This window comes from Ciconia boyciana, chromosome 3 (assembly GCF_034638445.1).
Source record: "Ciconia boyciana chromosome 3, ASM3463844v1, whole genome shotgun sequence".
In the NCBI taxonomy this organism is placed as follows: Eukaryota; Metazoa; Chordata; class Aves; order Ciconiiformes; family Ciconiidae; genus Ciconia; species Ciconia boyciana.
The window spans coordinates 123,880,927-123,907,476 of NC_132936.1; the positions used below are offsets into that span (position 1 = coordinate 123,880,927).

At 41.3% G+C, this 26,550-nt stretch overlaps 1 long non-coding RNA gene across 1 annotated transcript in view; it reads right to left on the reverse strand.

Moving 5' to 3' along the window:
• The window catches only part of LOC140649781 (uncharacterized), an 83,334-nt gene that overhangs the window by 3,347 nt on the left and 53,437 nt on the right, over positions 1-26,550 (reverse strand). Inside the window, exon 3 of the long non-coding RNA XR_012041755.1 lies at positions 1,252-2,193. This is a non-coding gene — a long non-coding RNA (uncharacterized lncRNA). The remainder of the gene's footprint in view (positions 1-1,251; positions 2,194-26,550) is intronic.

Genomic DNA, 26,550 nt, shown 5'->3' on the forward strand with positions numbered 1-26,550 from the left:
ATGTTGGACAACTGTAGTTTTACAGTAACAAAGATCTAACAGGCAGTATTGACCTGTGACAGCAGCTGTATTTACATTATAGCCTAAAAGGGAAAGCACGCTAGAGGGGATGCTATATACACTGCATGATACAGCAGCTTTTAGAGAGATACTTTAACCCACATGTGCAAAATCCAGTTGCAGGAATTTAAGTTCCCTTCCAAAGCACACCCAGGGGGTAACTGACTTTTGTCTCTTGCTTAGTAAGTATGTGGCTGATTTTGCACCTCAATCTCAACTCTCTACCAGGAAGCATTCACACAGTAGTAGGACATGTTCTTCTGGAGAGCCAGCATTTGTCCGTGACCAGATAATCCTAGTTACCTCCTACTTTATTAGGATCATCAGCATGACTGATGTGCTGGAAGGAAACAGGGCGACAGCACACAAGCTAAGCAGCCTCTAGTCTGCATGGCAAGTTTAGAAAAAAGAAAAATAAGAGCTTAAAACCCCCAATTCATTCCAAAAAGCTAAAAAACCTAGTCTCTTTTCTTAGGAGAGAGGAAGGAGGTAGAAGTATTTCAAATACCACAGTTTAGCTACCTTATTGAAGCTAAGCTCCCCAGGCTCCCTGGCAGTCCATGGAGAGAGGAGGGGAGTTTCCACTGAAGATGATCCAGAGCTGGACCCCCCAGCTCCCCACTGATGATACAGCGAGCATAGGGACCCGACATAAGCACCTGAGAGGCAGGGGCTGCACCCCTTGTAGATCCAGGCTGAAAGCAATCCATTTGTACCGGGTCTATTCCAAACTGAAATTCATTATACAACCTTTTGACAACATTTCTTTGTTTTCTAATTGATTCAGGCTTTCTTAGACTGATCTCTCAATAGAGAGTCTAAACAAAGAGAAACATAATCAAATGCTTGCTTTGGGGGGGGGGGGGGGGGGCGGCACGGGGATCACGAACGTTGTTCTGTCTCGCGCTGTAGCTTTCCTGTGCTGCTCCCATCTTTATTTATTGTTCTTCCTTCACACCATGGGTTCTTGGATAGCAAAGAAAAACAGTCCCTGTCTTCAAGAACAAAGGTTGGCAGGGAAATCAAATTAAAAATAGCAATCACATTTGCAGCAGTGTAGTCAGCTAAAATAATCAACATTGTTATTTACACTGTGGCTTCACTTCAGGTATCAAGTAGCTCAGAGCCCTGTTATGCCAGTACCCTGTGAATGGAAAGGAAACAGCTATCACAAGCATATGGGAAGCATACCTGGCCAGTATCTTCAGGTGCTGAAGCTTTAAGCATATGCACATGTCCCACTGACTCCTTTATTACCAGCTGCTTTTAATCACCTGCCAAAAGCAGGTGCTTATATACTTCCCTGAATAACAGATGTACTAGGTGTTTCATGAATCAGGGTGGAAGAGTGATAGGCAGATGGGACAGGTTGGTGGAGCAGGGAGAGAGGACAAAGTTCAAAGTCATAGGAAGATGTAGTCTAAACTTGTCACGTGGAAGACTCCAGCAGACAGTTCTCAGTAGCGGCAAATCCAAACCACGATATGTTTGGACATAAGTTTTCAGCAAGGGAAGTATTCCAGTCTGCAGGACCTGAGTAAAGGCATTGGTGTAGTCAGAGCAAGAATGTGCGGCCACCTTGGTTCAAGTTTGTTCCCTGCCACAAGCTTTCATATCACTTGGGTCCAGTCACTTGTTCAAGTTTGTTCCCTGCCACAAGCTTTCATATCACTTGGGTCCAGTCACTTAGCCTCTGCCTGCTTCAGCCCCGCAAGAGTGGCACCACGCTGATACTGACCTCTTGCTCACAGGCTTGCATCAGGAAAGGCAGGGTGGACGACCAGGAGGTACTGGGGTCACCTGGCACTTGAGGTTGTGTAGCTTCCTTAGATCTAACCAGCTATCCTCACAAGTCTCTAAGAAAGAGGATAATTACTCCAAAACACCATTAAAGCCTCTTCATTGATTTGTGAGCTTTTCATTGCTTCTAGCTGAGGCACTTCAGGCCAGTCCCACAGAGCCAGCTAAGCACCAAGCTCTCACACGTAGTTTAAAGAATGATATCCTGCTTCCCATCTTCCACGTCATTCACCTTGAAGAACCCGTAGAAGTTTTTCCACTCATTCAACAATATACAGCTCCATCACACTGGTCCTGGCTTAGGTACCTGTTGTGTAATCAAATCTTGCACTTCTAGTAAAATAAAATAGAAACACAGGTTAAGAGGGCAATAATGGCATGTGAGCTCAAGGGCCCAATTTTGGTTTCACACACAGTATTAGCCAAAGCCAGCGAGTCAGTGGATATCGATTCACAACAGCCATTCCTCCCGTCTATGCTCTCCTCATCTACAAGGGGTTGGCTGTGCAGAAGGGAGCAAGACAACTTCAGCTGACACAAGGACCCTCCAAGACAACAAGAGCAGTCTTCCAGCAAGGCTCTACCCATCCTCTTCACCTGGACAAACAGTGCGCACAGCCTGTAACCCCAGAAAGGGCTTAGAGAGAGGAGCAGGGAAACTGCTGCAGCTCAGTCACCGATGTAGGTAAACCCACCGCCCCTGCTGCCAGAAAGAACCATTTCAGGGACTCCTTTCCACGATATTGGGAATTCCTGCAGAACCCCCGTTTCTGACGTGCTGCTCTTATGTGAAATATCCGCAGTGTTTGCAAAGAAGTGATTATGAATGACTAACCAGCCACGCATATATTTCAAGAAAACTTGGAAACAACCTTGTTATTTTTGGAAACACATACACTTGTTCAGGGCAAGCTGGCAAGGAAGAATTACTGTGGAAAGTTACCCACAGAACAGAGAGTCTGTAGTGCCACCTACTGCTTTGCTCTAGATTTTAACTTGTGATTTCAAAAAAAAAAAAAAAAACCACCACAAAAAACCTCAAGAGACAAAAAGTGCCACCCTGGCGTAGACCCAAGCTCAGTCACCCAGACCTGACAACCAGCCACACCAGATTCCTCGCCAGAAGGTGCAAGAACGCTGCCACAGACGACGAAAGCTAAGACAAAGAGCTAATCTCACCTGTGAGCTTTGCAGCCCAAAGCACGAAGCATGACAAAGCTTCATCATAGCCCTTCAAAAAGCACTGTTAATTTTTGTTATAATCATGCCGAGTATTCTTGTTATGCACATGAATCCTAAAGCTGATTTGGACTTTTAATACCTCCTCAACTTCACCACCGATCAGCAGCAGTAAGTTCCAAAGATACTCCAAAAGATATTCCAAAGATATTCCAAAGGTACATTGTATGAAAGTGTGGTTCACTTTTTTTAAAATATTTTGGGGGGTTTTTGCATAATTTAGCCTTTTAATGTAATTATGAGCCTTCCTGCTACACAAGACAGAGAACAATTTCCTGGCCTCCAGTCTGCTGGTCAGTCATTACTATATAAACTTTCACTAGGTTCACGGCTTCTCAGCCACTTGCACAGAATTAAAAAAAAGAAAAATTAAGAAATCCAAAAGTAAAGCCCCTTTGCGTTTATTTTGAACTGCCGAGTCAAATATATGACTGTTCCTTGAATACATTTCAATTTTCCTAACCACAAATTCCCAAAACATAGATGATTCCACAAAGAAAACAGATACTCCTTTTGGATTATGAATTACAAACCAGAAAACAAAACATGCAAAAATGCAAGGGGAAGGTTGCTTTTCTCCCCCAGCTAACAGAGAGTATCAAAGAACTGTAATTAGAATTTGCTACTCAGTACAACATATTATCAAGATCACCAAAGAGAACATATCCACTTATTCATAAATGTGGTCTGGATTATACAGGCATTGTAGACGCTTGGTTGTATGGTGTCTGGTCTGTTTTGTGTTTGGTTTGGAATCCATTCATTTAGTCCTTAATTTGCCATTAAGGAACTGATACAGCAAGTGTGCACATTAAACATTTAAATACAGGTGCCCAGAGGCATACATAGTTAAACAACTGCAAGTGGTTATCGCTGGAAGTTTAAACGAGTGATTTTCCTTCCTCTACAAAGATGAGGTTAAAGGTTGGACTAGACGACCTCCAGAGATCCCTTCCAACCTAAATTGTTCTATGATTCAAGCGCATGCAAATGCAGGAATAGAAAATTGACAAGTAGGCACAATGTAGAGTATAATGCTCTGGAACATCACTTCCCATTTATACCAGGACTGGACAGAGTTCATACTAAGACTGGGTCATACATACAGATCTTAGGAGACTTCAGTCCACATCTTCAAAAGTATTTAGGCGAGAAATTGCCATTGACACGAGTAGGACTGGAGCTCCTGTTTACCTGGGGGGAGGCAGGACCTGGGTCTTGCACAAGCGTCCAGACTACAGACCTATTGACAAAGCTCAGAGACACCAATTTCACCACAGTCTCAGTGTCATGAATTCAAAGAGTTCTCAGTCATCTGGAGCATAAAACACCACAAATAACATGGTCCTGAGATGTCTGAAAAGCCTGCAACTGCCACAGTATACTATTCACTGAAGAAGGGTTAAATCCACTGGAGGGGATTTTAATAGCTAGTTTACAGAAACTCACTAGTTATGTTTGATTATATTGTATCTGTACACTGTAAAAACTGACCTGAATCCCTCTTGTGCCAAATGCAAAAGTCCTTCTACGCAGATTAAAGGGATTTCATTCCATGGCCAATAAGAAGTTTTCTCCATTTATCTTCGCTAAAAGAAATTCTACGCAGATCTTAACAAATGTTGAATAGTGTCACACTACTTAAAAAGACATTTGGTGGAATACAGCAATAGGAAAATATGTCACCTTTCATAGTCTGTCCTTCCAAAAACTCCTACAATTTGCCCTGTGTTTAAAAAAAAAAAAAAGAAAAAAAAAGCCTGTTTCAGCAATGCCAAGCTTTTAATGGCACCCCAAAGTAATGCAGCTTAGAATAGAAAGTGAAGAATATCACAGCCATGCAAGAGAAGACCTGGGACAAAAGACCTTAACTGTAATGGAAGGAAGACAGCGTAAAAGAATCATCAAGAATATTTCCCCTCTACTCAGCACTGGCGAGGCCACATCTGGAGTATGTACCCGGTTCTGGGCTCCCCAGTACACAAAAACCATGGGTGTACTGCTGCAAGTCCAATGAAGTGCCACAAAGATGACTAAGGGACTGGAGCATCTTTCACATGAAGGGAGACAGAGAGAACTGGGACTGTTCAGCCTAGAAAAGAGAATGTTTGGGGAGATCTTATCACCTGGTATAAATACTTGATGGGAGGAAATGAAGAAGAGGGAGCCAGACTCTTCTCACTGATGGCCAGTGACAGGACAAGAGGCAACAGACACAAACCAAAACACAGGAAACTTCATCCAACCATAGGAAAAATACTTTTTTTACTGTAAGAGTGGTCAAACTGGAATAGGTTGTCCACAGAGGTTGTGGAGTCTCCGTTCTTGAAACTAGAATTCCTAAAACTCCTCAGTTTTCCTTGGTTCTTTTTAAAAGTGCTGATAGAGATCAAATTCTACTCAATTAGGTCATGTCAGAATCATTAAACTGCAATAAAGATCAACAAAAATGCAAAACTCCAGACCAGAAGTAATATATGCTGAAGTACCCTGACTGTTTGTCTACTTAAGATTGTTCTCTACCTGATCCCTTAGTACATAGAGGAGAAACTTGAAGAAGAGGGGGATTCAGACAGACTAATCCCCAACTAAAATGTTATGGCATAAACTGGACTTACTCATCCACGTCAATGGCAGGTACACATACAAACGGATATCATGGACTAAAAAGACTTGCTTTTACCTCTGTGTCTGAATCAGAAGGAATGAGGCAACTGTTTTTGGATTCCGAGTAGTACTGAATTTAAGGGTTAGAAACACGTCCGATCAAATACACATTCAAAGAATCCGCAATTAAAAGAAACACCAAATACTGACATGAACTCCTCAGTTTAATTCCATTTGTAACATTCTTTTGTGCAAAATGCCTGAATTTAATAGCAAAGCTTCCAGAATAGAACATAATATATGTGAAAGTGTCTTGCTCCTACACAGGAACTAGATCTGATCCTGCATCTATTTAAGAAATTGGCAGGATATATTAATTATGTCCCCAAGAACAAGGTTTGGCCAACTATCTTTAGTGCCTCTGTATAACTAAGCTTTAAATAAGTCTGCAGTATGTAGGCAACAGTGTGCAGAAGTCAGCAAGTGGCACTTAAAAAGCACAGCATCAATTCGCAGTACTTAGCAAACAGCCATGGTTTCCGTGGTGGTTATAAGGAATTTGCCTTTGAATCTACATTAAATAGCCAAATTTTCTACATCCTGTTTGATGCATTTAGAAAACATCTGTTTTGATTAACTTGAAATCAGTGCAGCACGTTAACATCTCAGAGGAAATTAGGTTCATTTAATATGGGGTTTAAGGCTGTGTTCCCCTTGCTCTACTGATAGCAGAAAGGGCTTTATATTTAGAAGTTGTGCTTCTGCGATGCCTAGCAATGGTGGAAACAGAGTACTCTGAGAAGAGAGTAAGATACGCTGAGCCAAGATACGCCTTGATTTACTTCCCTGGGTGGTGGGTAATGGTCCCTTCGAGGGAGAAATTGGCCAGATGAGAGTTAAATCCTGTGGGATCCAGATTCTAAATGGGATCCTAAGTGGTGTAGTTTCCCCTTTCCTGGTTTCCCTTACAAAGACAGAAAACAGCAGGAACCTTCACAAGCTGATCTTGGTTTCAGGCACTGAAGGAAAGGGGTGACACCAGACAATTCTGGGAAGAAAAGGAATCAAACTGAAGCAAGCTGCCACCACCTTGTGGGTAAGAATCACCCCCAGAGTAAAATAGCTTTCCAAATGTGTCCGTTGGGATGCAGCAAGCTGAAAGATGGGCTTTCTCCACAGAAACGGTAATTTTCTTCTGGAGAAGGAAAAAAAACAAACACCAAAGCCAGCAGTAAACCCATTTGAAAATGCCACTCCAGTATTACAGGTGTTGTAATTCAGTTGCCTCACATTCTAATACTCCTCTATAAGCAGCTATCTCAATAGCTGGTTTCATCTCTGGTTAGATGAAAGCTCTCAATAGGTACCACCGTCTCCTCCCAAGGAAAAGAACGGCACAGGCATCTCGGGAATCTTCAAGTGTGGACATCTGGTTAGGCAAGCCTGCTCAATGGGACCCCATGGGCACTGAAACAGTCTTTTGAGGTACTTAAGTGGGTTAGTAAAATCAAAATAATATAGAATTACCAGTGCTAGCATCTATGGAAAACCTTCAGAAGGCTGTGACTGAAATATAATGAAAATAGGGCGTTAAGAGTACTGCAGGCACAGCTTGGAAGGTAGGGTCTAAAGCAAATGCCTGAGGATGTCCATTTGTAGCTAAAGTACATTTTGATCCCCCATTTTCTCAGACCGCTCTCTCTCATTTTTATCTATTGGATGGTATCAGACTCCTGCAGCTAAGATTTTCAAAGCAGCTTAAAATTATGAATGAGTTTCAATAAAGTTTGGGTAACAAAGCTCCCTCAAGCTGACTTGAAAAGCTCTCCTGTGCCTGTTTGGCCTTCCGAGAGGAGGACTAATCTGTCGTGTGTTTCTTCACATAGGATCCAGCTCAGCAAAGAGGGCTTCGAATGGGAGGTTGTACCTGTTGCTGTAGTAATGATGGCTGGTCCGAGTTCTCTGATGAAGCTTAGGAGTTGGTGAAGTTTCCAGGGTTTAAACTTCTTACTATAGCAACCATAGTAAGGCAAATTTGCAGACCTTAGTTTCGTATTTCCCCTCTCATTTCAAAAAACTGTCTAGTTTTCAACACAGCTCTAACGATAACTTCACAAAACTCTGTGGTTTTGCTTTGTAGATCATTTAAGTATTTTGTCTCAAGTTGCTCCACAGCTCTACTGTGTCAGCTCCAAATCAATCAAAGAAATCTCAGAGCAAAAGCTGTTTGGAACTGGTAATATTCTTCTGGATTCTCAGTGGAACCACCAATTTTGCCTGATGAGGTTCACTCGAAAGACTTCATTGACTTAAGCAAATCTTTCAACATGCATGGCAGGAGTTTAAAGTTTCAAATGAACCATGAAACCAGGCAAGTTTCATATGAGCTTTTTGAGAATGATTTTCTGAATCCTAGCTCCACATCACCTAACAATTTTGCCACCAATCTCATGATGCACAAGACCCATGGGAGAGTTGTACAAGCTGTTGAGGAAAGCTATGACAACCGTATTAGAATATACAGCAGGCCCAGGGAGACCAGAAGTTATTCACCATCTTGTAAGCCAGAGCTCCAAGGGCCAGTCAGAGAGCAAGATAAGTACTGTTCAGAGCAACACTGATCTCCTGTTAACAAATAAGAACTAGATTTTTCTTCTTTTTAAACAGGGTTTTGTGGTAAAATGCTGATTCATCAATACTAACAACGATGCACTTGGATCCAGGATATGATTTCTGTATGGAAAGAGGGACTCCCAATTGCCATGAGTTCTCTGGCATGCTCCTGAAGTGGCTTTTAAGCTCACTTTTTTTAGAGAGATTAAAAGTTACAGAAAACAATTCAGCTGCTGAAATCCAGGATCAGTGTTTTGCTCTGTCACAGTGTTCCTACATAAGTTAGTTTCTCTGTGCTCTGTCTCCTCGTTTTCCAAGCAACTGAGACTTCCTACCTCATGGAAGTCATGTAAAGACAGAAGCTTTCAAAACTTTCTGGTGCTTAGCTGTAACAAGGACCGGGAACATGAAGACTTCATGTACCTTACCAAGAAGGTATAAAATTCACAATGACTCTCACCAATGCTATCAAAATGTACTACTGGCCACTGGTCAACACAGGCATTTTGAGTGAAGTTGGAGGCTTGACCAATTTGAAGCCAGGTTTTTGTTTATGCCTGTGCTCCTTCCTAGAAGGATGCTAAGCATAAGCAGAGTGATAATAGTCTTATGTTCATTTTGAAATCCAGAATATGCATCAGCACATGGCAGTTACCTCCGAGCAATGAAAGAACAATCATTTTTATTTCTAATTGAACTGAAGAATTCACATAGAGATTCTTCCACAACAGAGCTTGGAGAGGTCTGTTTAGCAGCAGACCTGCTAAAGATCTGCTACTCAGTCCCAACTGCCCAGTGTGCAGATACAAACTTGCTGCAGCTCCTAACAGCAACTGCATTTATTCTTTTGGTTACAGAAGCGGCAGCTCCACCAAATTCCAGTTCCTCTTCACTAGCCAACTCTGGACTGATCTTACACTCCCTTTTACTTCAGTTTAAACACTCTAATCTGTATTTTCTTGTTTCTCAAAATTCTTCTGTACCTATATAAGAAAAGATATGTGAAAGAAAGAAGCCTTATGTTCTTTTAAACATATTAACTTAGAGGACAAAGATTAGAAGCCTCTTGGTGACACAGACTGGAGTCAATTAAGACAAAATATTCTGTGTGCATACTCTCCTCAAGGCAATATCTGCAGCTAGTATGTAATGCAAACCATGTTAAGCAGCTACGTCTAGCCTGATTTCTGTCCAGCTACCAAGGATTCTGACTGAATTTCACCAGACAGAAATGTGCAATTTTTTTGTCATTAGAGAGCACCCAGGGAAGTAGCACAACAAAATGCTTCCTGCTGCTGTTAAACGCAGGAGGCTGTGATTTCAGCTCAGTCATCTGCTCTCACATTGAGTAATCCGCAAATATTTGAGCTTTCTGGCAGCATAAACCCCCCCCACAGTAGCAGAGTCTTTTTCTCTAAATGGTCCAAGACATTTCCATGTTTGCCTTCTCAGGCTATTGATAGTAAACTGCTTAACAGGAGAGGGCATCTGTGATGCTTTTCCTGATTATCGATAACATCTAGAAGGCTTAGACATGGCCTTTCCTGCTTTGGTTTTTAAAGGAGGTTAATTGAGATCAGATACTTAAAGCTGAACTTAATAGCAACAGCGTAAGTGCACAGTCCAGACTAAGGAAGAAAAAAATGTTAAAAAATATTTGGAATAGTTAAATATATCCAGATCAGCTACACATGATAACTTCAGAGCACTTAAGAAGCTAAAAATGAAGGACCTGAGCCATTCCTGGTTATCTGTAGAGTGCTCACTGAAGACACGTACGGAACTCCGGGAGACCAGAAAGCATAATTTTACTGATTTTTAAGAGATAGGGAACAGTTTGGGAACATATAGCCCAGTCTATATACCTGATTATAAACCCTACCATACAAATAAGACAGTAAGAAATACCTTGTGTACACACAACAGAACAAATGAAAATTTCATCCTTTACAAGACAACTGGCCTACAGTACACAAGGAGATTATACAGAGGCAAGCAAGGCTTTGCGTACAGCACTCAACACAGCTCCTCTAAAAAAACAAGGAAAAACATGCTCTTTGTGAAATGATTATAAAGTAGCAAAACGAGTGGTTGAAAAGTTGCGTTCAACAAGTCATTGTTAACCATTCACTGGGAGACTGAGAGAATGTATTCACTAGGACCTTCATCCTAAACACATCTATCACGGTGCAATAGTATTCAGAAGTCTTTAAAGTGCTTTTGAGAGAGACTTTCTTTATTGGGGGGGAGGGGGGGGAAAACCCAAACCAAAAAAACACAACTGCATGATACTGAGCCAGGAGAAAGGGCAAGTACTTTGGAGGACAAAAATCAAAATTTAAACTTATATTGGTCAACTGGAGAAGCCAGCAGAAAAAAGTTCAGAGACCTGTTAGGCACCTTTGGAAAACAGTAAATCAATAGCAATAACAGCAAATTTTAGCAAATCAGAAGATTTAGAGAGTAGGGAGACAGAAAAGAAGGGGACATCTTGCAGGAAACCAAATTTGGTGGGAGGAGTCAACTATTTGTTCTCTTCCTCCCCCATGGACAGGACAAGAGTAAAGGGCTAAATTTTAAAAACGGGAGAAATTCAGTTGAGAGGTCAAACAGATTTTAAAGAGTTAAGTAATAGTTACTTGGAGAGATTGTGAAATCACCTGTCACAGATTTCTAGAACGTGTCAGGGTGGTTTAGGCCAATTATTTACTTGATTACAGGTATACCTTCCAGCCTCCAGTACCTCCCTTCTGTCCCAGCACCTCCTCTTGCTCCTCCTTGTCCCTGACATCCCTTGCCTCACAATCTCTACCTTGCACCACTTCTTCCCCTCTTCCCCCAGGGACGGGAGGGGGAAATCAGACTTTAAAGAATTCTGCCTCAAATGACTAATGAACTAAGTTAGAATTAGTGTCACTAATGAGAACATTTTTCAGCATTTATTAGACCAGTGGCTACAGTGACCTCCTATGCTAGGGTTATACAGTTGCTTCCATTCCAGCATCCCTAATTTCAAGAGCCATGAATAACTTAAAAACGCGTACATTTTGACTGAAATTTTCTAGGCACGCGGTAGAATTTGTAGGGACATCAATGGCTCCTGCATTGTGCAGCTTCCAAGCTTTTTCCAGTTTGGAAAAAAAAGAAATTGTGTCACTGGAGAAATAACCTGTGATCCTGCAGTTAAAGTCTATATGATAATAATGCACGTGCACAAGGCAGCAGAATTATGACTATACGCCTGACTGTGGCATTTCTTACCTCTGAGAGCTTAACCGTATAACTTTAATGTTGTATTACCATCAGCTCTTTCTATGGGATCTATTTTACAATGAACTTAGAAATGGCATGTGTAACAAATGATATCTATTGCATTTTATTATTCATCTTTTTCCACATATTGACATTTGAGATGTAACCAGGGACTTTGCACAGAATATGTCTGGCAGAAATGGTGCGTACTGATTAATGTCCTTTCGGTGCTGATATGAAACACATGGGCTATATTAGCAAAGCAATGTATGAAATGATACATTGGAAATTACTTACCTATTCCATGAACATGACTTACCAAAGTCAGGAATGTTCTAGCGATTAACTCTTACGAATGCATGTGAATTAAACTACTTCTTTCTGGGAAAAGGGCAGCATTATCAACTACCAAGAGGCTGCAAAGGGTCAGCCCTAAAATCTTCTGAAGTAAATGGCTTTGACAGTACAGTAGCAAAATTATATATTCAGACAAGTAAATTAAAACAAAAGGCTATTATTATTCCTGTTCACTTTGACAATTTGAAGTTATTTCTTCTTCAAGTTTAGGCCACGACTGAAAAAAGAATCCCTATAGAAGTCCTTAGGCATATGCCTATTAAACTCAACATCCCACTGAAATTGTTAAAGTTAAGCATGTGCTTAAATATTTTCCTGAATCTGGCCAGTGGGTATTTACTTGCCAAAGTTTTATTTTCTTTATTGATACAATATTAACTCCAAAATGCTGTGGACACATAAATATTAGCCAAAATTATTAACTTTTTCTGGGTTTCTTGGCCTTTTAAAAAAATCTGGTCTGGCTAGAAGACTGCCTTATCATTAAACCAACATATTAAATTTCTCTGACAGTAAAATCTATCTATAGACATACAGTAACAACAAATTAACCTCAATCTGACATGAATGAAAACAGTTTCTAAGTGGTTATAGTTCCTAAAACAGAATCTATATGCAATAAATATAATTATTTCACTGAAATTGTTAGCACATGTTTTTCTTTTCCAACAGACATGTTCGCCGTACCATCTTTGTTGTATTGATATGTTCTTTAGTAGCCCATTCTGTGCCTTCATCCTTGATTTAAATTTATCATGACACATTTTTAAACAATAGCAGGAAACCTCACTTATGACTTTAATTATAAAATGGTGTTATAAAATTATATCCACATTTTACTTTTGGCAGTTGGCAATCCTCATTTAACATAAATAACCCTTCTTGGCCTCAGCAGTTCTCTTTGGTTGATTTCAATGCTTACTGTATGTAATTGATATAAAAACACAAGGTTTAGGAAGCAGTTATTGGAACTTGTTAAAAGAAGTAGTCAAGTTCATAAACGCAGTCATTTTGCTATGTTACATGCCAAGAGAATTAATAATGTACGTTTGGGAATAAGGGAGAAATTCTGGCTTTTTAAAGAAAGACTGATGTAACTACAGTATTCCACTCCTATGTTAATTGTTTGGCTTGCAAACCCACGGCTTTGTTTCTCTTCCACCCACAGCTGCTTCCAATAATCTTCTAAAAACTGACACATACATACACACACATCCACATTATATGCAGACATCCATTTTTAGCTACACGTGTGCACTAATACCAAAATAATTCTGTTGTTCTATATTAAAGAACAAGAGCAAATACGTATAAATAAAAGGAAAAGACAATCGCACCAGAAGAGGCTGTTCTCGGAAGACTGAAGTTTAGCAATACTAGAGATGAAGCTACTTCAAGTCACTTCCCAAAGCGAATTCCCGAGCAGTTCACACGAAGGAGCTGACTTTCAACTGAAGACCCCCGAATTTGCACAAAGTCATCTTTGTCTGCCTTACTTTTGCACGCTGACAGCACTGGTACACGAACATGCAAGAGAGTTACTTGTCTGCATGAGCAATTAAGTAACTCCAAAACTGAATCCTCTGATGCACCATGGTCACACAAGTGCATGGAAAGTCACCTGTACATAATGCAGAGACAGACCGTCATTTGAAAAACTGAAGCGTAATATTAAAATGCAACACCTTCTTAACTTGTGTTTGACCATCACATAGCATTACTCACAGGATTAAAGATAAGCGTGTACTTAAAAGACTTGGATGAACTGGAGACAAAAAACAGCCCAATTCTCAACAGTGCTGGGCCCTCCATAACCTTCACTGAGCTGATGGGAGCTACTAATCGTCCTTCATTTCTGAAAACAAATCACTCAGGTTAGGCCCCACTTAAAGTTTTTCCATCTGCCATTTTAAGGACCCAGCTTCAAAAATTCTAACTTACTAAAGGTAATTTATGAGAAAGAATTCAAAAACATTGAAAATGTTATTTTTAAGCTTCCATTTGGCTAGTTTATCTCATACCTCAAATAAAAATCAGTTTAAGACACAAGAAGGCAACTTTGTGCTTTTTGCATCAGGATCCATCACCTCAGATCACGAGAGGGACGTGTCCTACAAGCCAAGCCACACAACAGGACACAGCCATAGCACAGGACTGCGTTTGTGGACAGCCAGAGATCTGTGATGCCGTAGATTGTCACTAACAAATGCCAGATGTTGATGGTTGGAAGCGGAGGCAGCTGGGGAATTCAGAGGAAAGCTGAGATGCTTAAAATGTATGTGCTGTCAGTAGTACGATGGGAGAGCAGGACAGAGGGGCCAGATGTGTGAATCTCACACAGAAAGAAAAAGACTAGACAGACCTGCAAGAGAAAGCTAAATAAAATTATTTAAGCAAATGAATGCTTCAATTATGGGCTATTACCTTGGGGTAAAGACTCAGCTTTAGGAACATGGAAGGGACAAATACTTTTCCTCTGACATACCCACCCCAGCTGTTTTTATACATCCAAAATGTAACGTAGTTGATATTTGCTTATCAAGGGTGTAAGTACCTATCGGTCATATATAAACCCATCTCTTAAACTCAGTCAGGTACCAACGTGTCTCCTATCCCTTTCCAGTGAACAGGGAGAACACACCAATACCATCAAAAAGAAATGTCTCTCATCTGTAACTTGCCACTTCCAACCGGTGCTGGAAACAAAAGCCAGCCTGTGCCTTTGGCCACCCATTAAACCACTCAGCCAGGAAAGCTCCAGGACACTGGGATTTCAAAAACTTCTTGCATTCTCCCTTCTTAACCATGCAAGGATGGATACGACCCAGTCTCTGTGACATCATAAATTTCATTAGGTAAATCAATCTTCGGAGGTTTAATTCTTCTCTGTCACTGAACTATAGCATCCATTTCAACCTCTCAAAACTCATCCCTAATCAGCTGAGACCTACTGACTAACTGGGGCTCTGCCCAAGAGAGAGGTGCCAGATCAGCCCTGCCACCTGTAGAACACAAGAGGTCCCAAAGCCAGTGACTCCCACCCTAAAACCAGCACACCAACAGCTGCTGACTCTTTGGTTTAAGTAGTCTAGACTGCCCTCCTTCTTCCCTGGGCATCGCCAGGCTTGTGCAAGTGTTAAAAGCAAACCTGAAAAAACAGTGCTAGGGAACACGTCGCTTTTTCCCCCGACTGCCAGGCCCCGAGGTTCAGCCGAGGAGGCCACACATACTAGCATGTCTTTCTCTCTCCCACAGATGTTACAGTGTTTCTGAATAAATAGGAAGCTGACTGTACCTAGCAGTGGAAGAAATTACTTCAGAGGACGCTGAGACTCATGGGACTTTCACATTTCCTAATATAAACTTTGATTTTGCTATTTTTATTGAAAAGGCGGTGTTCAGCAGAGGGGGTAGTGCTTCCTCCTCACGCTTCCTATTGCTATATGCAATATTAATACTTTAACCTTATAATTAGGGATGGTCATATTTTGTGGAACCTGAGGTTTTGCAGACCTCTTGAACTTCTGTGGGGGGAGTAGGAAAGGGAAGCTACAAAGAATGAAGCTCACCACATCTTTCCTTATAAGCCTGTGATTTTCTTTGCCCCTGTGAAAGGGGATTCAGGTTTTTTCGGTTTAGCCATCATATTTTTCTGCTTAAAGACCTATCTCCAACACTTGCTCTAGATATACTTTTGAGGCCAAGCTCTGAATTGCTGCAAACTGTCAGTGTCCCCGACATCAGTGCTACCAGTCTACACCACCAATCAGCCCCGGTATGCCTGCCCCCGTGCTTGGCAAGGTAAGGGGAAGATCAGTCTGCACTGAGGAATTCACCCATCATTCTGCAGAGATCAACTAACACTTCTTCCAAAAAAAAAAAAAAAGGCAAACAATTGACTTTGGCAGCATTCAGGAGGCATCTGGCCACAAAATCCCAAAATAGAACTAATCCATCAGAAGAGCAACATTCAGTCAGTTATATGCCTTATTTAAAAGCAGATTCCATGCAAATAAAAAAAAAAAAAAAAAAGAGGCATCACAGCTGAGAAACTCAGTTTTCCTGACTTAACCAACATCTGAAATCAAAACCCAAAGCCACATCCTCAGCTAATATAAATATGGTGCAACTGAAGCTGATAGAGCAAGGCCTGTCAAACACATCCCAGTCCCTTTGTAATCCTTTTTACTGGTGTTGAGGCAGAATAACTTTCCTAACGCACAAGAGAAGGGAACAGTGCTGCTCTGTTTGCATGCTTGGGATAGGAGGCCACAGTTTGGGGTTTGCAGTGGCATCAGGGCGTTTTCATTCAAGTACTCATTAGAAACAAAGTAATGGACAATGGTAGGCGTTAGAAGTGCTGAAGGAGAAGGACAAAGAACATGTTCCTTGGCTCACTATCAAAGAGTTGAATCCTCCCTGGTGGCCCAACAGTCTCAGAAGTCAAAAAACATTTCAACTGAAGTCAGCCTAAAACCTTCCCTCCCATCTTAACTTTAAAACTTAATAGTGAATTAAAGGAATGTTCTACTGTAGTGAACAACAGAAGTATTTTTAAAGCATCAAGTATTTAGCTTTCACATTACTTTTATTTAGCAAATAATTTAACAAAATTGAGGCGAACTCTCAAAAAAAATTTTTCTAAATCTCTATTTTTACCCTCAGAGGGGGTGGAGTTTTTTGGGTTGGCTTGTTTGGTTTTGGCAAACAAGATGTTTATGCCTTTCAAGAGCCCTCTAAATTACGGGGCCCACCTCCTACGGGAGACACTTGACTGGACGTATGCTCTCAGTTCAGGGTACAGCTAATTACCCATAGACAAGGACTGCATTCCAGGTTCATCAACACCTCGGCACCTACCCTGTTGTGTACATGACTCAAAGCTGTTCCGTGTCTGCAGGGACTCCCATTTCTCTGGCTGGCCCAATAAAGATTCCTTTATATAAATAGGCTGATTTTTTTTAATTGTTCCTCAGCTCCCACCTCCACACCAGGTATCAGGGAACGGCTGAACAAACACAATTTTTCCCCCCTGAACTTTCTGTGGCAGCATTAGCCCACTGCTGCCATCGAGAGGTACCCTCGCACAAGACACGTACAAGTTCACTTTTCTCAAAGCCATCAGTTTTAAATCCCTCCTTAATTTCAGCTTCTGCCATGGCGCCTGCTTATCCCTCACGTGCAGGTGAAAGTTTTGCTAATAACAGATGCATAATGTTTCCCTAGATTTCAATTCCTCCTGCTGATTGCTTATCCGACACACAGTCTTTGCAGTACTGATGCCAGCAACAGCACTTCTATAAGCAGTGCTTTACTGGCTGAAAACTGGCATGGCAAAGAGCACTCTGCTTCCAGGACCTGAGAGACAGTTCAGTTGCAATTCGTTTTCTAAAGTCTCAGAAGTTTTCACTCTTCCACAAAAATAGGCTCTTTTGTAAGCTTAACAAATTGTCCAAAACTCTATAAACCATCAGGCTATGAAGATCCACAGCAAATGCCAAAAGACAGCCTCTTGGAGAAATTTATTGAACAACAATGTCCTCTGCTGGCAGGAACTAGACTCAACTTCTAACACTGAATTGCAGTACCTTCCCCGTGATTCTGGAGACATCATCATGAATACATCATTAAATGGCCTGAACAGGAAGCCAAGAATAGAACAAAATCAACGCTACAATAAAGTGCTATTTGGATAGTCTTGGCTGGTTTACTTCAGATGAGGACAGAGATCAAGGTATATTCGATGCATAAACCTCTGATGACAGGAAATAAATTTGAATATGATTCAAGATCAGCCTATGTCACTTCATGCCCCAGCGAACAAGGCAGCACCATGGAAACGCAATCCAGATTCTCCTCTCAACCTTACCACTTGTCTTCCACGTGTCTTCAGGCAAATCAGGTCTCTTCCATCTATTTAGATTTTGAAAGCATCAGAAGAGTGGAGACATTATTTGCCCAGCTAGAGCTTACCACAAAAAGGAGCTGAGGTACTTTCAAGAGCCCACAAATGGCACGGGACTCTGGGATTTATTTACAAGTGTTACACACATACTAAAGACTAGCTTTTCAGAGTACTCAGGTTCCAAAGAGAGGCATACAGGCCCTTACCTGACCCAGGTGTTCCCAGGAACTCTGGTAATAACCAGATTAGATGGAACAACCAGATGCTTTGTTGGGTTCCTCCATGTCCCTAAGCGCTGATTCTGAAGAGCCTATGTTTTGGTAACACTTCCCTAAATACCTGCTCCAATTCTTGAAATAAAAACCAGTGTAGCTGAAACCCAAGTTTAGGTCTACTGCACCAGATTGCCTCTGGAAACAGAGAAAAAAAGCAGCCAAAGGGAAATTCTCCCTTTTCATTCTTGGCAGGCAGCTGACGGGTGTTCCTCATACTCCTTCTGTGCCTCAAAGGGGCAGTCACACAATCATACATGAAAAAACAGCTCATGAATCCCAATTATGATCAAAAATAAGCATTGTTATAAGCATTGTTATAGTTCTAGGATCTAACTATAATCCTAAAAGCACATAATGACACGCTTTTCCCATCCACAGAGCTTGACAATTCTGTTGAAATTCAGGAACGTAAACAAGAATTACCCAACATATTTAGAAAGACCAAACAAACTTTTCGGCTCAGATTCACTTTGTCAGATCCCTTGAGGTTCTGAGTCTGTTTGTTCTTTCCAGCTACACAAGCTGGTGTAAGAAAAGCCGTTACCTCTCCCCATAAACTTTGTTTCCTTGATGTCCTTAGAGTACTGCAGCCACACCACCATGACAACGAGAATTTTTCTAACTTTCTTCAGCAGCCAATAGAAGTCGTCAGTGGAAGAAGCCTCCAACACCTGCAAAATGACTACATTGTCGCTTAAGAAAGCGGAAGCCAAGCTCAGGATAAGAGGACTGTGAATCAGTGCAACGGCTCAAAATTGGCAGATTTTAAGTGTCACAATGACAGTATTTTGGCGAGGAACAGTGAAAACCGCACTGTAAGGTTGTATGAGACAATAAAGCGAGCGAGTTTAATCGTGGAAAAAAAGCGGAACTATTTCTAATGATCCTTTAGCTTAGTCACCAATTCTATTTATATGTTTTAAGGGACCATAAATATTTTTATCTGCACTCAGGACACAAAGAAAGTTTTCCAGTTTCTATATAAAGAAGTCATTTTGGACAGATCAAACCAATAAAGGCACAGGACTCCTGGATGACAGATGCCAGGATGTTAGTAACCATAAATGGTTTTCAAATATGGCCCCATCACCATCCCCCACAGTAGCCCTTTCAAGTGGGAATTACAAATTGCTTACTTGGAGAGGAAATTTCAAACAGGCCACTTATCAAAAAGTGCCAAATAAACCTGTCATTGGGATAGAAGTTACAAACCATTCCTAAACTCTGCAGACATTTCCTGAGCCTGTGAACTCTGATCTTGGCTTCTAATAAACATGACATCAGCTCCCCAGTACTGCAGACACAAGACACATGACCCACCACTATGTTATCGCTTCCTCTGCAGTTTCTTCTAGGATCTGTTCTAAAGCACAACATCAATGGAAGACTTTCCGCTTATTTCAAAATTGGTTTTGGATCAGGTCCTTAAAGGGAGGTCAGAACAAGCACAGCATGGCATCAGTGTGTGAGCTACAAATATTATTGCAAGTATCCACTTAAAAGCAATACTGAATCTGAGACCTTTGAGGAGTTTTACAGGTATTGAGTTAGCAAGGGGGTTAAGACAAGACTCCTGTTGCTGTCAAAAACTTATTAACTGCTAACCTCTCATCCTAGAAATGTAACTGAGCCTTTAAAAACTCTGATTAAACATGTATATACTGGATGGCTACCAAATAACATCTCAAAACATGTTAAGAATTATTACAATATGCTAGAAGATTTCAAACACTGGAATGACAGTCACCTTGATTTCCAGAGAAATTCTAGGGAAGGATTAAGATAGCTAAAGCTCTACAGTTTACTTTTTCAATGTAGGCACTTCCTTTGCAGCTAAGTTTTTGGGTTTGAAACTAAAGTTGTAAAAAGAGATTTAAAAGGAAAGTTCCCGTTTATCATTGGGCTGGAAACTTGACCAAGAACCCTACCTGATACACCAGACAAAGTGGGCCATCAACTCAATAAGCTAAGATGTCAATAAGTGCAGAACTAGGGCTCTTGGGAAAGTAATTTTAAAAACTTATTATCAAAATAAGATATTTGTAAAGACTATGGAATATTCATCTAGAAATGGAGCCCCTACTTCTGCCTAAAGGACAGACATTTCCTTCATACTTGGATATTCCTAAAACAATTCCAGATCAAACATGGGTCAGAGCTGGCAGGTTACAATATGCAATGAGTAAGAAATTTGGTTTAAAAGCTTCATGACTAACACATGAATCTTGCTGGAAAGGACAGCTCCAAAAGCCACCAGGAATCCTCACAGATGGTAAGTTATGGCAGACACAGATCTAGAAAGCTGTCCAGAGTCCTGGGAGCATGACTGCCCATTTTTCTTTTCTGTGTTTTCCTCTTCCATCCTCATCAGTTCAGAACCTGCAATTTCTGAAACTGGGGAAGTTCCATCGGTCTGTATAGGTCAGAAAGGAGAGCTAGCTGCTCCACAGCGTAAACCGACTGCCAGCATCTCTAGTCAAGCTTAAAGCAGTTGTGCATAAATAGCATTCTAGCACAAAGCTGCTAAAAATCCTCAAGCCACGGCAGCCTTGGCACGTGGCTAGCCTGCCAGCTGTAATGCAGACATTTCCCCCTTCTCATGGCAGGATACCACCTGCAGTTCACTGGGACACAAAGAGGAGGTCACTCTGTGAAACAGATACACAAGGAGACCTAAACATATCTACCGCTATCACAAGATGGAGCAGGTCCTTGGGAATCTGCAAAGCTCAAAGCCCCTTCATGCCCTGCTGCGGGGAAAGGGCAACTCCTCCTCGCTCCTGAAATGGACAAGAAATGCTCCGGTTTCAGGTTGGTGGATTTCACTCCAAGGACTTTTCTTAGGAAGGGAAAAGAAACTCACAGAAGGCACAAGATCCCTGGCCTGCGTATGCTGACGATCAAAAGAAATTATCCAGTTTACATTATCTGATTATTTAGCCTTCTAGTTTCACAGCTGTAAAAATACATGGATCTCCCCAGTACTAAAAAGGACCGGCTATTCTATACCAACATCACGAATCTGCAGCCCTTCAGCAGGAACGCAAAGAGCAAATGATGAAACTGGACTGCCAGGGAGGGGACTGCAAGGGCAGGGAGCTTACTGCAGTCAGGGGTTAGTCAGAATAGCCGGGCAAAGCCACGCTCTTAGTAAGGGAGCCAAGTGATCTTTAATGACCAGGAAAAATTCAGTGCTTTGGATTTAATGACTCACAGAGCAGTGCAGTACCTCCTACCAACGTGCTGTGGCATTCATACCCAGAAGGAAGTGTGTCAGCTACTGAGTCATGCAGCTCCGAAGGATTGGCTGTCGCCAATCTAAATACAAACTATGCCCAGCCCTGTTCAGTCCTGACATTACCGTAGCCCAAGGTTAAGCTCATCTCCCAAGAACTTTCTAAAATAAAAACCTTTCTGGTTATAAACAAAATACGATTTCCAAACCCAGGCTACCGGGACCGTGCTTGAAAGCCCAGCAATTTCCCTGCAGACACATTTACCCTTCCAACATCAAAGCGCCTGCAATACAACCTGCCGAAGGGACTGGAAGCAAAACTGATTGGCTGCTTAGGAGCAAACTTTAATATAGGAGCGGGACTTGTGTTTTTACACTACTGACCTACATTTGCAAATCCCTGGAGGTAATTTTGTCCAGCCTATAAAAAGGAAGAGCCATAAAGCCAGCTATATTAAGTTGTTATGCAATAGAAAGCACAGCTGCGCTGAACAAAAACAGCCTACGACAAGAGGAGCAAACAAAAGCCATGAAGTTCCACGTAGGAAAAACTAATACATTCCAGCTAACAAAAGAAGATACTTTTAATTAACTTGTTCTCATTGAGTGCAGAGATAATTAAATTACAGAAACAATCACATTAGTGTAATCAGTTTAGAAGAACCCACATACAGACACAAAGGATTTTTCAAGATCCATCTATTAAAAAAAAAAAAAGAAGCTCCATTTAAACTGCTTTCACTCTTCCTTTGTTAAATGCATTCACGTGCTTTCTTTTAGAGGAAAAAAGATCCTAACTCCACTTCAGTTTAATCAAATCCTTGAAAGACTACCACAACGTCTGATCCAATTCTTCAGATATTCTGTATTTTTAAGATTATTTCTTTCTTCTATTCATGCAATTACTCAGGAATCTCACCTTTCACTTCATCAAGGTATATCTCCCTTCCTTTCAGCTGCACAGTAAAGACTGACAACATGACTTGTATGCATCACAATGGCTCAAAATGACAAATGAGAAGTGACAAAATAATGAAACTGGGCAGAGCTAGTTTGATCAAGCCAAAATATTGCGGTGGGATTTATTTTTGGAAAGGTGCAGCTCACAACTTGAGACCTTCAAGGCTTGCTAATGGGGGCTTGCTTAATTGCTTCAAAAGGAAATATATTTGTTCAGATGAGTGTATCAAACCGTGAGGGATCTGCATTGCTTGAACTGCAGTATTCTTTAGCTAAAACAATAGTCCACCCTTCCAGTGTCAGCCACAGTAAAAGTCACTCATGTTTGATCTGTGAAGATGCAGCAGAGTTCACACCAGGCCAAAGCACAAAGGAACACCTTCAACAGGACTATTCGTATCCTTAAGTTAAGCATCTGATGAAGTGCTTTGCAGAACTGATCCAGAATACATAATCTTACCCTTAGGAAAAAGAGCTCATATTAAGAGGAACTCAGGCTAGGACAAGAGAATCCACTGATGGTGTGTTCCTTGAGGTCTACCCAAACACGTTACAGGTGCTCAGAGCAGAGCTCCTCCAAGAGCAGCCGCAAAACCCCTGCCCACACCTGCCTGGTAGAGATTATTAAAATGCAACAGGAAGGAGGCGTTTTCCATCTGAAGCAAATTGGCTGGAACAGCATCTGCAAGCTTGTAATACCCCAAATAGAGATTGGTACAACAGCCAACTCTTTTTGCCCTTAATAAATCCCACACGAAAGCATGAATGACGTAGACCCGACCCCACCACATCCTCAAGTTCTCCTGCCATCTGTACAGTACAGCTGTGCTGGTTCTAATCCCAGATACCCTCACCGCAGAGTCTTCTCCTAGCAATTTAAGGCCTCTTCTGGGGATATATTTTGTCTGAGCAGCAAGTTCTACACTTTGGCTTAAGAGGTACTTTTTAAATAGATAATGCTCCAGACAGACTTCATAGTCAGGTGGGTTAAAAATATACATTTATGTACACATAAAAATTAGAACTACCATAGAAGCTGTGTGGCTTCCACTATTTGCTTTTCGTTAAAAAAAATAAAACACATATATATAAAAAACTATCATAACCTATTTTTTTTATTAAATAACATTTCAAGGGAAGATCTTTTCTCCCAAATATCGTCTTTATACTTTAAAAAAAAGCCAAATACAGGTGGCTCACACTATTTCATGAACATGCAATAGTCAGTGTTTATCAAATGCTGAACCTGATGCCAAGCAGACATATCATGGCAGAAACCTTCAGCGCTTGCTGGGCCCAAAGCTCTAGTAACCTGGAAAGAAATATAAATTGCACTCTTTGATGCGGGGACAGAGATACCATCATGGATCTCACTTCTATCATAAGGCAAGGGCAAGCAGGAAACTCAGACAGGAAAAGCAAGCTTTCCACAGAGTCCTAAATAGGAAGCGTGTTGTCTGCCCTAAGAATTAATCATGCAGATGCATACAAAAGGTGGTTTTACCCCACGTCTATCCTGTACACCCCTAGCATCAGGTGGTGTGGTGTACGCCGTCATCAGCTAACATGACTGAGAAGGCCACCAGATGTCCCCTTCCTACGCTGCAGTTCTATTCAGTTATATCCATGTTGCGGTGGCCCCTATTAATAAGGCTGCAGTGGCATCTACTGGTCACTGCCCAGCGAGGCAGGCAGTATTTCCGTCAGCTTCAAAAGTTCCCCATGTGACAGAAGAGCTTTTCAGGCTTCTTCCACAATTTTTTTCTCCACAGCTATTCCTTATTGTTGTTATTTATTATTGTTGTTTTGGAGATGTTACAGCAATGGATATTACAGCTGCCTGTCATCAATTAAGAGATAAGTAAAAACCTCAGGATATGAATGCATCACTCCAACCAACCCCCAGTTAGTCTGTATCCTACCAGTAGTACAACAAGAGTCAGTGCCATTTTATGCCTGGATTAGCTGGGCTTCTGAGAAGGCCTACAAGGCCAGTTATTTCCAGCCACTGAGCTGGGACAGTTGGACCCCCCTTGGTATTTCTGTTTACCACATGGTGCAATATTTTTATTTCTTCAGGTAGTCAGAAGGATCTGCATGAGTGAGAGACAGGTTGTGATTCAGTTAGAGGTAGAGAAAAAAAAGCTGCACTCAGGCTGGCATGAACAATTAAATGAGACTTGTGTACGTCTGTGTCAGTGCAAGAGAGTAGCTTGCCATTAGGGAGTTTCTCTTTTATCAGTGCTCAGCTCTAACTGCAAAGCAAAACTAAATGAGGGTCGAGTTTGAAGAATGCAGTTAAGCACCATATTATAACTCTCAGTTTGTGGAAATTCAAGTATCCAACATTCATCTTACAAAGAAATCAGAGTTTTCTTCTGTCACAGGGAATAAAATAATAACTGGTCCAACCACAAGTGCAAGCACAGGCAAGAAGCCCAACATTGGGTCAGGGCCAGAAAACAAAAGAGATACAAGTAATGCCACTATTATGACAACCGTTGTTTCAGTCATCTTCAAAGATGACTCCTTTTCAAATAAATATTTAAAGCAGTACTTCAAGGCTTGAAAACTTTGTCAGTTTTTAAAGAGCTGTGCCCTGATGAGATTTTTTTTTTTCTTAAATTAGTTTTTAAATAAGCAATACAATGTTTACTATTTGGTTTGGAACACACTTGAATCATATTTTCAAATTTTCTTCACTGTTCTCGAAGTCTAGCCTTGGTCTCAGAGGTAAAGGTCTGAGAAACATGAATTAACATGAGAGTAACAATAAAATCATAAGAGTTGGTGATCCAGCCAGAGACGGGGGGGAGGGGGACGGAGGAAAAAAACCTACCCTTAGGCACATGAATCTGCAACGTGATTTTTCAGAGTGTTAACTATGCTACAGCTTTCAGTGGTCAATCACAGCCCTCATGGGGAACTCCAGGTGCTGCTCAGCCCTTTGGAAAACGCTGACACCGATCTAGGTGCCAGAGTAGAGACAGGAAAGTCTTATTTAAAGCTTCTATTTTTAGAAGGCTGGGTCTAGCATTTAAAAAAAACAAAAGAGAGTTGCATGTTTGGATGGGAGAACCAAGTTTAGCAACACAGTATTCGCATTGCTTTCATCAGAAATTATTCATTCAGGAAAGTTGCACAACCCACCTTTGCAGAAGCACTGTGGATTGCTTCACAGACAGATGCAGCCTTCTATTCCATACCAGGTTGTATGGACCAGGGAAGATCTCTTCACTTGAGATGTTCTAATATAGGCCCACGAGCCTAATCCAGCCACCAGGGCACACTTACATGGCCCCCGCAGATTCGTTGCAACTCTGCTTTCTCCAGGGCTGTGGCCCAAAGGCCAGGAAATGGGCAGAAAGAGTTCACAGGGCAGGAGCTCCTTGGAAGCCAGCACAGATCCCACCACCACCACAAGTTCTCTGTGAGCCTCAGGGCTGTATGCCCAAACCCTGCCCTGAAGCAGCAGCACTTGGCTCCTACCAGCCTGACCCAGAGCTGCTGGCTCTGCAAGACCTCCCAAACTGGAGCAGGGGAACACCTGTACAATTCTGCCTCTACCACCTGTGGCTCAGAAACATCTGATTTACAACTGAACCCCTTGGCATCCTCCAGTCATTCTTCTTTTTGTGTGAACAGAATAACGACACTTTCACCCTGAGAGGTCCCCCTGTTGCAGTTCCAGTCTCCTTGGGGCAAAAGACTGTCTTTAGTCAATCTGCACAGACATATGACATTCAGTTTCATTTAGATCTTGTAAGTACAGCTGTAATATCTGAAGTGTCTAAAAAGGATGAAGAATGACTTAGGGTATTATTAATGTGAACAATTTTAAACTGAAAAGGTCAAACAAAGGCAAGTCTTTATCTTAAAAGCTTACATCCAAATAGCCCCAATCCAGCTTCAGTTAATATCTCAGAATGTCACTCCAACTGAGAAATAGTATCCTAAGGAAAACAGTTATAATAAGAGCATGTAATCAAACAATTATTTTGAACCCAGTCTTTCATATTCCAGTTTTGGAAGGAATAGTACCAAATCTTATGTTTGCCTTTGGGACTTGTTCTTCACTTGTTCCTACAGCTAAGAGTACAGCTGCAAGACATCCCCATCAGACATGATCCAATACCTTAATAATAGACACAGTCCAGCACACCACAGGACAATACTATACAGTTTTGCTCACCCTGAGATCTCAGAATAATTTTTCAAACATAATGAAACACTATTATCAAAATTTG